Here is a 14,091-nt window from a genome sequence, read left to right on the forward strand (position 1 = left end):
TATATATAATATAATAATAATAATAATAGGGTCAAGTGGAATAAATTCTAATTTAGTTTTGGTTGGGTTGAGAACCTTAGGCATCTAATCCTAGTCATTCATCGTCAACAAAACAATATCACTTCACTTGTCTCTCTTAATTTATCAAATAAATCATTTTCAATATAGACTATATACGACAATCATTCATCAATTGATCTCCCATTCGATTATGCAATCGAGTCTTTATAATATGTATAACAGAAAATGTTCTCTCTACAGTAGCTGTGGCAACAGGTAAAATCAACGTCAAGGTGAGTAATCAATAAACTAATGAATTGATCTCGTCTTTATACGTGGTGACCATTTTTACTGCAAGATCACATATGCTTTTTAACTCAACAAACTCATATTTGAACGCATATCGATAATGTAATTTTGAAGTTAATCCTCAAGCATAGAGAGTTCAATAGTTGAAAAGTCTCTTGAGTAAAATTGAGCAAGTCGACTAATGACTAAATTGTTTTTTCTATCAAAAGAAACAAATGAATTACTCGGATTTAAACATGCTACAGAGAGAAGCAATTCAATATTTGTTTCAGTAAAATGATTATTCGACTCTTGAAGTTGCACATCAATGATGACATAGAAAACTTCAACACGATAATGATGTAAATTTATAACTAGTTAAGATTTTTGCATTTGTCTTCCTCGAATTAGAAATAGGTCATCTATTTTACGAACTTCAATATCATGACTGTGACAGAAATAAAAAACAATACTCAATAATGAATCTCATTTAGACTCTCTTGTTTTTTGCAATCTTTCTTACAAATCTTCACAAAATTTATTACATTCACAATATCTTGATCTTTTCTTTGTAATGCTTGAGATAAGTGATTTGTGATCCTCAAGATAATTTTCAAAAAATGTATATGAAAAACAAAGTCAAAAGATATAATTGAACTTATTCAAGTCTTTGCTTCATATCTTTGTTCTGAATTTGATCCACCTTGCACAATTGTCTCAAGTACATCAACTATTGAAAATAATATTGTAATAAAACTCGTTAAAATATAGTAATGTGATCCCGATCGAGTATCTCCTGGTCGTTTAATTATTGTCTCCTAATTTAATCCCCGACTACTTAATATTTCACCATTATTCAAAACTTCAAAATTTTCAATTCTATGTTTCTCTAGTAGAATATCTCGACGTTTCGTTGAGGCCCAATTACATTCATCACATTTGTAACAATAAAAAACAGACCAACAATTTTCACTTGAATTTTAGCATTAGTTATAAAAACTAATTGAAGCTGATGAGAAAAACAATAAATGTAAGAAGCATGTTCATTTTATTTTAAAATAAGTGCTTCCTATCCATTGAACTGACCTTCATATTACATGCTCCATCATATCGTTGTCCTCGTAAACTAGTGATGCTTAACCCATATTGAGGGGAAAAAATCATTTATGGAACTTTTAAGTGATAGAGAAATTATATCGTTGACATATATGATTCCAACAAATCATTCAATCACATGACCTTTATCCACATATCACAATACAATTGACATCTGCTCCTTTGAAGATACATCTTTTGATTCGTCTATTAAGATAGAAAATTGTTTGCCACTCATATCTTTTATAACCATATTAACAACTTCTATTGCAATAGAATGCACTATATCTTTTTGAATATCGGGTGAAGTTAATTTCAAATTATTTGGGGCATTTTTCAAAGTCACAACTTCAATATCCTTATTATGGTTGAATAACCATTGTAAAAGTTCAAGAAAATTATCTTGATTCTTTGAATCGTATGTCTCATCATGTCCACGGAATTCAAGTCCTTGTTGTAATAAAAATCGAATATAATCAATTGATGTACCTAATCGAGTTCAATACTCAACTCGTGCTTGGTCAGACATCCTATTTAAAAAAGTTTCAATAGGTTGTTTTTATTCCGAAAGAGCCATACATTTACTCAAAGTCACATTGGGTGCACTATTAGGACCACCAACATGAATATGCTATTTCTCTTTTTTCTTCCAATTAGAAAATCCTTCACTAACAAAATAGTCACCTCCTGACTTTTCACTTCTTGTTTGAATAGATAGCAACATATGCAAAATGCGGCATCCTTTGAAATGCTATATTCTAGTCAATTAGAATATTCACTAAACCTAGCTGGGTTAAATCGTCTTGACTTTGTACCAAAATTCTTATAGAAAAGTATGATTTCGAGGCTGAAAATGATCTTTTAGCAAATATGCTCTACGAACTTGATCTCAAATATCATAATTATAATCATAAAGTTTGGTTTTTAGACCAGGATATGTGGGTAGTTCTTCTAGATTGAATTTTGTATAAGATCAATTGGAACCCAAAACCTTTATCTTCTTTGAAGATGATGTCTCTATTGTCTCTATTGTTCTTTTTATTTTATAACATGTCTCCATATTAATTTTAAATTAACTCTACAAAAGTATTAATAATAAGAATACTACATTATATTATATAGATTTAAAAGCACAAAAATTTAAAGTCTAAGAAGATTTTAAAATTTACTTGCCCAGTTCGTATACCCAAATGAATGACAATAAATAATCTTCTAATTTGAACTTTGAAATTAATTTTAAAAACTTATACGAGTTATGTGAATGTAAAACTAACATGAACTTTAAAAACCTATACGAATTATGTGAATGTAAAAGTAATATGAATTTTAAAAACCTATACGAGTTATGTGAATGTAAAAATTACATGGAAACAAATGAAAATATATAGAGAGTAATGTGAATATAAAAATTATATAAAAAAAATTAATGGCACGATAAAAATATATCTCCATATTGAATTAGAGCTAACTCTTCAAAAGTATTCACAATAAAAATATTAAAACTATTATGTAGATTTAAAAATTTAAGAACTACAAAGTTTAAGAAGAATTTTAGATTTACATATCAATGATATGATATGTATAGCCTAACGAATAACAAAGAAATTATTTTGTACAACTCTAAAACTAATATATATATATATAACAAAAATTACATAGGAAAAGAAAAGTAAGCATTACATATTCAAGAGAATGTTGTTGATAATCGAGATTAAAAACTTCTCTAAATTTTGAAGGAAAAAAAAAAATTCCATATAAGATAAAGGAATTGTATTGATTTTCTAATTTTTTGGAGATTGATTTGCTTGCAACCTAAAAAACTAAAACCTACTTTATAGTTTAACTTCATATTTGGAATTTTAAAAAAACATATTTTTATTTCCATTAAGAAAATCAGATTTTTATTTCCATCAAGGTAAACCAGTTTGAATATAGATTTTTTAGCAGGAATTTAAAATCAGAGATAAAAAAAGATTAGGTGAGATTCAAACTTTAAGTCCTATGCAGCATCAGTCGACCCCTTAACCAGTAAACCACAAATGAGATTTAACAATAAATACGTATTTATAATAATAATATTATCAACTATTACTTAAAAATTTATATTAAAAATATAAAAATCGATAATTTGAGGGGGCATGTCCCCCCCAACCCCTATGTGGCTCCGTGCTTTGATGTAGGAAGACACGTGTTCAAACTCCTGTTGTTAAGGTGTTAATATAATATTAAATTATGAGGGTCATTGCATAGTACAAAAGCTAGTGTTGGTAAAAAAAGGCCTCCTAACTAGATCAATTAACATATAATCCTAAAAAGTATAGTCAACTTAAATGTAGCTTAACTAATTAAATCTATAATAACGACTCTATGTCTTTTTTATATATCGTTGACAAAAAAAAAAAAAAATGAATAACTCGTAAAAGGATTTTTTTTTTAAAGTTTTATTTTGAAAATTTTGATGCCTAAAATGGAGTTCTTATCTGAATTTAAAATGGTTCCAAATCTAAGGAGAATTGGAAAAACAATAAACAAAATACAGATCCCCCGATAAATTAAAGCAATAATAAATTAAAAGGAAATTACAAATCAGAATTAGAAAGAGAAAAATGAATAAAAATTGAAAACTTTTCTATGTGTGAAATGTGGGTTTGATTTGATTTTTCAAGCATTTAATTTTGAAAATAAGTTAAAATTGAAGTATTTGGTAATTCTTCGAAATAGCTTTTTGAATTTATATTTAATTTTTTTTATTAAAAAGTTTAAATAAAAATAATTTTTATGAAAACATTTTTTTCTTCGTTCTAAGGAGACATTTGGGGCAAAGACTATCATCAGATTATAATAACCACCTCTTGTAAATACTATTTTGTACTCCCAATTAGCTATAGTCAACACTATTTCAAAACCCTTATTTACTACAATATTTACTGTTTGCTACAATTTTTACTATTTTACCTTCATCATTTTTTTATTGTTTGCTATAGTGTTCACTATTTCCTTTTCAAACTAAAATAATTTACACTTCAAATACATACTATTATAAACCAAACTAAAATAATTTATACCCCAAACACAAAATATGATAACCCATCTATACTAACCTATGACTATAATAACCAACTCCTTGTCCCAAATGCCTCCTTAAAGTGTGTTTGATTTTACTTTTCAAGTATTTAAGATTGAAAATATATTATTAAAAAATAAATTTGGAATGTTTGACAACCACTCAAAATAAGTTTTGAAATACTTTCAAAAGTGTATTTTAAAATTTATCAAAAGAGTTCAAATATAATTGTTCACACGAGGTTTTCGGAGAAACTTAATTTGTGGAGTTGAACTATGTATTTGTATCAATTTTGGTATAGCAAGTACAATCTCTAACACAATAATTCTTTGATGCGTTCAAAATAAACTTTATATTTAAACTGGTTAATCAGATGATTGACTTTTGGATTTGTTGATCTTATTAGATGATCGGCCTTTGGGCTTGTTGTTCTTCTTGCATGATCGACTTTTAGGCTTGATGTTCTTCTTGGATGATAGGCCTTTGGGCTTGATGATTTCTTGGAGGATCGATGTTCATACGAGGTTTCTGGAGAAAACTTGTTCTTGATATTGATGTTGATGTTGATTTGATGCATGTGATCCGATTCTCTAGTACTTGATCATTTGATTCTCTCTCAGTCGAATGCGTACCCTTGAATTGATAAAGAGTTGAAGTCTTGAAAGAATGCATCTTCTAATTGTTGGGAAAATTCTCTCTGAACTCTCTGTAGAATTGCTAACCTCTACAAATGAGGGGTTATCTGGTAGGCTTCATGGGCTCGAGCTTGAGCTTGGTTAGTCCTTGGGCTCAATAGTTGGATTTGGCCTTGTTTTGACATTTGAGTCAAATTTAGCCCTTTTTTTTGGCTTAATTGGACTCTAATGCAAATAATAATATTAAATTGGATCAAATATATCTTATCTGATTCAACGGTTATGATGGAACCACTTGACGTCATCGAAATTTATTTTCAACCTTAATTTCGGACACATGTCAACTCCTAATTGGTCCCAAATTTGATGATTTGAAATTTCTTCATGAATGACGTGACAATTTGGAATTTGTCCAAAATTTCTCATTCAACAATAATATATATATATATTTTTAAAAAATCTATAGCCAATACAAACGTACAGATGTTTCGTGAATTGGGTTTGGTTAGGTTCAAACACTTTTTATACCCAACCCAATTGTTCGGGTTAACTTATTCAACCTAAATAATTAGGGGTATTAAAAAAAAACTGATGACCCAAAAAAAACCGATCAACCCAACCCATGTTGTTTGGGTTGGGTTGGATTCAAATAAATGAAAATTTTATGGGTTGGGTGGGTTCATGGGTTCACCTAATATAACTCAAACCAACCCGAATCAACCCGAATTTATTATTAACTTTAAAATATATATTTTTATTACTTATAACACAATTATTTATACATATATTGATTTTAATTTTATTTAATTTCAATATTTTTTGAATAATTTATTCTTCAACAACTCTTAAAAGTAGTTTATTTGCATTCTAGAAAAAAAATCACTATATAAATTGAAATTGAGTTGTTAATCTTAATTCAATATATGAAAATAATTAGATTAGACTTTTATATATTTACGTTTTGCTACTTTTTAGAACAAAATTTTAAATAAATGACCTGATTAACCCAAACCAACCCAATCTAAATATTTCATGGTTGAGTTGGTTGGATTCATTTTTTTAATAAGAGTTATTTGGGTTGAAAAAATTTACAACCCGAACAATTGGCTTGGGTCTAAAAAGTCTTTCAACTCAAACCATGAACACCCCTACAAATAACCTATTAAATAATGAATTCAACCCAAACCAATCTAATCTAACAATGAAACATATGGATTGGATTGGTTCGAATTACCTTATTTATTTAAAATGTTATTCTAAAAGTAAGTAAAACTTTAAGATGTAAAAAATTTATTTTATTATTTTTATATATTAAATTAAGATCAAGAACTCAATCTAAATTTATATTATGAAAAATTTCTTTTTAAAATACTTAAAATTATTTTTTAGAGAATACATTATCCAAAAAATTTATGAAATTAAGCAAAATTTAAACTAAATATATGTATATATAATTGTATCATAAGTAAAATAATATTTTTTACAATTAATAATAAGTTGGTAGTTTTTCACGCTAAGTCAACACATGAAATTTTCATTTATTTCAATGCAATCCAACCCAATCCGTCAACACAAATCGTAGGGATGGGATCTAAACTTACCATTATTCTGTTCGTTTCACTTTCTCAGGAAACAAAAACATTATTTGTGCAGCAAAAGAAAAAAGAAATCCGAGGAAGAAAACGAAATTCGGAATGAGGCTTTTAAGTATTGTTTTGTGGACGTATTTAGCCTCCGGAATGGAGAGGTCGTGGAAGCTTTGATCGGATGTTAGGACGGCGAAAGGAGATGGCGTTTTAGTCATTTGGCAAAATGGGCTGGGCTTTTGGGCCCAACTTAAAATATCTAGGCTATGGGCAGGTGGGTAATTTACACATATACCCTATTTGATTGGTGTTAACAACTCAAATAATAATAATAATAATAATAATTATTTCCATCCAACTTAATTCATAAAATGCCCTTAAACAAAGAAAAATTGGTTTACTCTCAAAACAAACAATAGAACAATTGCATTCAAAGGACTAAGCACCCAACATACAATTCAATGTCTATGTTAGGACGCCGCTAGCTCGCTCGCTGTCGCTACCGTTATTAGAGCTCATTTAGGTATGTTCTTTTTTCGTTATCAAAAAATGGAATTGAAATGAGCAATGTATGAACGATCTGGACCATCGTGACTTCATAATCGTCTAATTTTAGTTTCTATGTTGTTTTGGTCGTCGTTTGATGTGAAACTCTAAAAATTGTTTGCCCTAAAATCGTTCTTAATTCAAGGTACATTCAACAGCACAATGGAGTTGAGCTTTCTCCTTGGGAATGGGTACAGAGAAGAGCAATCCATTTTTATTATCTTTAATGCTCATTTTCGTTAGTTCATTAACAATATCTATTGGTAAATATGTTATAATTATAACCAGTATATCTTTTGTACAATTTTTTTAATGTCCACCTTTATTTTCTCTTGCACTTCTTTGGGTTTATTAATTTTTTTTTTAGTGTTAGCTAACACTTGAAGCTTTTGTTTGTAGTTTTGGATTAGTTTCAGACTCCTTCCACCACCTTTCAACTAGGATTCAAGTTATTTTCAATAAGTTTTATGTGTTGAAATTTTATTTAGATCAATAAATTAAGTATTAAAACCTTAGGTTAAAAACTTTATTTGTAGTTTGAAACTAGTTAGGAGTATTCAAGTTAGTTTTTAAGAATCTCTTAAGGTAAGAGCATCTCCCCCTAACATTATTGTGTTTTGATTAAGATTTTTTACCTAAGGTTTGGCCTTTAAAGGTTTTAGTTCATAAGAGATTATGTTAGATTTTGTTTTAGTTCATAAAAGTTTGCTATGTTAGAGTTTGTTTTTGTTCATAAGACTTTGTTAGGTTAGAGTTTATTTTAGATTTGAGATACTTAGCGATAAGTTTGTTCTTTCTTTTAGAAACCAAGGCAATGTCTCAATTTTCATTTGTTCTAAAGGAGTTGCAAGGAAATATGGGTTTCTTGATTCTTTGAAAGTTTTAGAATCGAAATTGGTTCTTTAAATTCTTTGCATCTTATGTCAACTTATAACTGGAAGAGAGGAATTGATAATTGGAAATGTTAGGATTTAGATGTAGATATTCCTATGTAATTCATTTTTTTTCTTCCTGGTTTTTTATCTTTTTCATTTGAATTCTTAATTTTGTAAATGTAAGGAAGAAGCATGAAGATATTCATCAAACTTTTATTGGCATTGTTTGATTTGAGTTTATGAAGTTTTTGTGTTTGGGTACAAATCTATTGGTCTCACTTACTTGGAAATCAAAGAAAATGAAATTGACCTATGATTGGATTAGTTTTAACTGAAATTGAGTTTTCTTTTAATTGGACTTGTATAATTGTCTTATTCTTTTTACATGGAATTTTGACGAAATTAAGTAATCAAGAGGTCCTGTTCTTGAAGCATGGACTCGATGGATGTAGTATAGTATTGCCTGTAACACCTAGATACTTTTATCTATAGTTTCAGCCAAGTTTTGGACACCTTCTAGCGAGGTTTTAGGACTGTTTGACATCGTTCGATAGGTATAATGGCTTTTTACTCTAATAAAATGCTTATGACTGGTTTCTAACTTTCGGATTTTACAGCTTGTAGCAATTATGAACTAATTTGGAGGGTTTGAATTGGAGTCTAAGAAGGCTTTTGGGTTAATTTTGCAAAGCTTTAAGCAAATGGATTTCTACTCTTGTGTGTTATGCATTCTCTGCATTTTATTTGAGCTATAATATGAATAAGATGTTTGTTATAATATTATGCTCACTATTGCTTGTGATAGATTTTTTTGATCATGTTTGGTCATTTGTTCACTAGTTTATGTCATGATAAAATCTTGAGAAACGTACCTTAGTTAAATACATCCTTATTTAGATGGTTGTTTACTACTTCCTTACGACTTCAATTCTGCAGGCTTAAGCTTATTAAAACACTAGTAAGCAAGGTTTCAGAATTGTTTGGGGACGTTCAGCAGGTAAAATTCTGCTTGAACTCTTTTGAGTTCTTAGTTTAAAAGTCTTGTTTAGCTTCTATTTGTAGTTTTGGAATGAATTCAAACTGTTCAAACAAGATCGAACAAGGAACTAGGATTAAGGTTTTTTTGGTTAGCAGGTTAGCGATTGTTGGTAAATCCTCTTGAACATCCATTCGATTTTGATCAAGGTTTCCGAATTGAGTTTTAATCTTTAAACCTTGTTTTTGTTTAGAGCATTTGGATTAGCTTTAGAAGCACACTAGCAAAGCGAAATTCTACTTTCTTTGTTTTATATTAGTGTGTTATTTGTTTCACTTCATTAATTATAATATGTCACATGTTTATCTCTATGATTTTTATTGTTTTTGTAATGAGCTTTGCATTAATTATGTTATTGTGATTTTATGTTGGATGTTAGACATGATGCATTGTGATTTTGGATGTTAGACACGAATCTCTCTTTTTGTAGTAATGGTTGTTATTAGACCAATTTGAGCACTTTTCTATCCAAGTTTTAAGTCTATTTCTGTGAGTTTTAACTATTAAAGCTATGTTTAGGCATTTTCAAACACATTTGAAGTGATTTAGATTGGTTTCTAATCCTTAGAAACTGATATTAGTAGATTTGAATTGGTTTCAAACTCTTTCAAACATTTCTTTTAGTGAAGCGCCAAGTCGATTTTGTTTTCATTTAGGTGATTAAGCCTTTTTTGTGACACATTGTATTTTATGATTATATTTAAGGTTTATTTGTTTATTGTTTTTTAATTTTTTAAAATGTAGTTTTGATTGTTTTGAGTGTATACTAAAAAAGATTGTGAACATTAAAAAGGTATATATATCCTGCAAATATTACTATTACAGTTGACATTGATGTATAGGGTTGAATTCTAAAATGAATATTGTTTTTTTAAATAGGTCTTGCCAAATCTATTGAAGTGAGGAAACCGACAAGCATGTTATGTATATGTGTGTTTTTGTCAGATAGTACCAATCTTTTTTGGCAACACTTGTATTTAGTTTCTTTATAAACAACTTACCAAAATTTGGTTACTATTTTCATTTTACATAGTTTCTTTGTATAAACGTTACCAACCTTGTTATATATGAAAGTTCACATTTATCTTTATATGTATCTTATATCAAAACCGAAGAAAACATAGGTGTAATGATAGACATGAAAAAATAATGATTAATTATTAAAAGCACTTTTTTGATATTTCACATATGTCATGCAATGTATCTATTTGACATTGGAATATTATCATCAATTAAATTTCATTGACTATAAATAGATGTCAATGTATATAGTTCTGTGATAGATTTTCAATGTCGATATAAAGGTTTAATTGATAAAAAAAAATTAAACTTTTGAGTCATTTGTTGACAATAATAAATTGTCATAGAAAATGTTACCATGATAGGTAATAAATGTCAATAAATTCTTATTGTTGACTATATTAAAAAGTCATGAAAAAATCAATAATATGATAGATTTTAGATGTGTCATCTATGCACTTTCATTGATGGTGTATTCAAAGACTTAAAAAAAAGTGTCAAGAAATGTGTTTTTTAAAGTTATGAAAATCTATGTTTGTTGTAGTGAATGATGACAATAGCCTTAGAAAGGTCAAAATTGACCTAATGCTTGATGAGAGAGAAAAAGAGGTTGAAAATGGTATACAAGGAGCGTTGAGGCACTTCTGGAGCTAAGCTCAGTGCTCTATATCCGAGGGTAGGAAACATGGTAGTATTCGTTAAAAAGGTTATCATTATTAAACTTTATTTGTGGCATTTAGTGTGACTTTTAGGTTTTGTGACTTTTAGTTTTTTTGTAACTAATAGTGATTTTTGAGTTATAGGAGTTATGTGAGTTATGAGCATTTGATGACATTTATAACTTTAAACCATTGGCATTCCTATGGTTATGTTTGTAAGCCTATATAAAGGCATGCTTAGTTGAATGGAAAATATATATCTCTCATTTTTCATATTTGTCCTCCACGTTTTTTTCTAACAGTATCGTGGTGTTGTATCCTAGTGTCACGACGCTACAAGAAATCTTCAGCCTTTAGTGTTGTGTGGCTTGGAGCAACAAATATCGACGAATTTCTTTATTTATGTCTGTTTTCTTTAATTATATCGAAGGGGGACGACTAGGGTTTCTACAGAGATTGAGAGAGTGTTGCTCATAGGATTTCTTGAGCTTTGTCGCTAGGATTGATTGAAGATAGATCGAGAGCGTGAAGTTGATGCGGTGCTAGTGACAAATTGGGATGGAGACTAAACTCATTCTCTTCTCTATTTCCTTTCTTCAGTATTTTGAACATGGTTTATGTGTATTTAATGAACATGGGTGGCTATAGGGTTAAATGAATTTTATTTAGTTTGTGGATGGATATTTCAACTAAATGGATTATATTTATGACATTGACTTTCTATCATGTTTATGCTTAATCAATTTGATGCTTGATCACCATTTGAATGGTTGTTTGGTTTGTAATCTTGCTTGAGAGGCAGGGTACTTTTAGGCTTGCACTAGTATGCTAGACTAGTATTGGATTATGCATGAGAGTATGATCGGAAAACTTGAATATTAGATTCTTAGGCCTAAGTTATGACTGAAATGATCTAACGAATATAATTTGATTCCACATATCTATTGAATTTCCACATATCTATCGAATGAAATCAAAACCCTATGACAGTTCTTAGTTAGGTGTTATCCTTATTCAACTTGTTTACTTGTTTTCTTAGGTTACAATTATCATCATCATTGTTAGAATTAACTACAAGCATGCGAAAGCAATTAGGATTCTAAGCACTCTAACTATATTAATGTTAGAATTAAAGCATGCATGTTCATAAAATGACAATTAGGATTTGAGAAAATAACCTTCGTAGAAACTCCAAATTAGTCTAATCCTTTGTGTAATTCAGATTATAAATGCTTTTTGGACTACTGCAAGAGTCTTCCTTGCTATTCTCCATTTTTAGAGCGAATTGTGAGATCCAATTTCTGATGAGATTCAAGGGAATTTTGAGTGTTAGAGTTCTTGTATGAAGGAAAAATTAGAGAGAACTCTTTGAGAACCCTTTCTCCATTGAAAATTCTTCTACTTAAAGAGGAATACATGCAAGATCAAGTCCATTAGAGGTGTTCAAAAAATTCGATGACCCGAAAAAACGGATCAACCCAACTCAACCCGTACAGTTGGGTTGGGTTTAAATTAATGAAAATTTTATGGGTTAGGTTGGTTCATGGGTTCATCTAATATAACCCAAACTAACCCGAACCAATCCGAATTTATTATTAACTTTAAAATATTTTTTTATTACTTATAACAAAATTATTTATGTATATATTGATTTTAATTTTATTCAATTCTAATATATTTTTGAATAATTTATTCTTCAACAACTATTAAAAGTAGTTTCTTTGCACTTTAGATAGAAAATTTTCACTGTATAAATTAAAATTGAGTTGTTAATCTTAATTCAATATATGAAAACAATTAAATTAGACTTTTACATATTTACGTTTTATTTTTTTAGAACAAAATTTTAAATAAATGATACGATTAACCCGAACCAACCCAATCCAAATATTTAATGGTTGGATTGGGTTGGGTTCATTTTTTAATAAGGGTTATTTGGGTTGAAAAAATTTACAATCCGAACAATTGGGTTGGATCTATAAAGTCTTTCAACCCAACCCAACCCAACCCAATCCATGAACACCCCTAAAATCCATCCTCATGTGACACCAAATCGAGCATGCATGAGGTGGAATTTGAGGTGGTAGGGTTAGTGGGAAAAGTGGGATTTTTCCACTAACCCTATTTTTCATTTTAATTTAAGAATTTCACAAATAAAAAAAATAAAATGAATTTTAATTTTAAATAAAATTAATTCAAACAATTAATTTTAAATAAAAATTAAAAAATTTAATTAATTAAATCAATTTAATATCAAATTTAAATTAAAATATCAATTCCGAACATGAATCACTATTCGTGCAATATTAAATCATATTTAAATATTTTCAAATTCCCCATATAGCTTAATTCAATAATTAAACTATATCTAATTACGTCAATTATATCGTATAAAATTAATTCTAATTCCCTAAAATGAATTTGAACGTTTCAAATTCTCTCATTACACTGTTCTAAGGTTTAGTCCAATAGGAGCTAGCATGGGGACCTAATGGACCTGAAGATCATGAACTTCAACGATTCAAGATTAACCGGCTAAATCTTTAACCTAATTAACTAACATTTGTTAATTACCAAGACACTCCACTAAAGATGAGTAGTTGTAGTCTTCTCACTGTAGATATATTTCTGTCCACTTGATTTAACCATAATTACTAAGTCGATCATTTACAGGTTGTTAGTAATTACAGCTGAGTCAAAATTATCGTTTTACCCCTGTAATTACATCTTGTTCCTTAAGTCCCATCGATTCTCTAATAAACATTTGGTTTGTGATCTAACTACCAAACCGAGTCCCTTTCAGGCCAATGAGAGAGTGGGACCCTTTGTTCAAGATCTGGAGTCAGCACTTAAGAGAACAACCTATCTACTATCCCTAGAATCGGGTAGGAGTGAGTTCCATCTCGCAGGACTTATGTCCTCTGCTATCTACCCGGTCTTACTCCTAAAATGTGAGACTTATTGAGTCGGCGATGGTGAGCCACTCTCACCCATGCAGATTAAAGGATACTCTCGAATAAACAGGAGTTCATAGTTAGCTTAGGATTAAGATCGAGTTACGTAGGTCATCAAATTGAAATAGTCAGTCTTAACAGTAAACAACGTTATAAAGTAAAAGTGACTATTTCGTAGTCTGGTGTTATGCAAACTCATTGCATAGGATGCCTCCACTCGCATGTCTCCACATGAGTGATTCAAGATCATACCGTTTGTACCAAATATAAAGTGAACCGCATCTATAATGTCCACAGGTTAAGGTACCCAACCTTATCTCTATACGATAGACC

The sequence above is a fragment of the Benincasa hispida genome, chromosome 12 (assembly GCF_009727055.1).
Source record: "Benincasa hispida cultivar B227 chromosome 12, ASM972705v1, whole genome shotgun sequence".
NCBI lineage: Eukaryota > Viridiplantae > Streptophyta > Magnoliopsida > Cucurbitales > Cucurbitaceae > Benincasa > Benincasa hispida.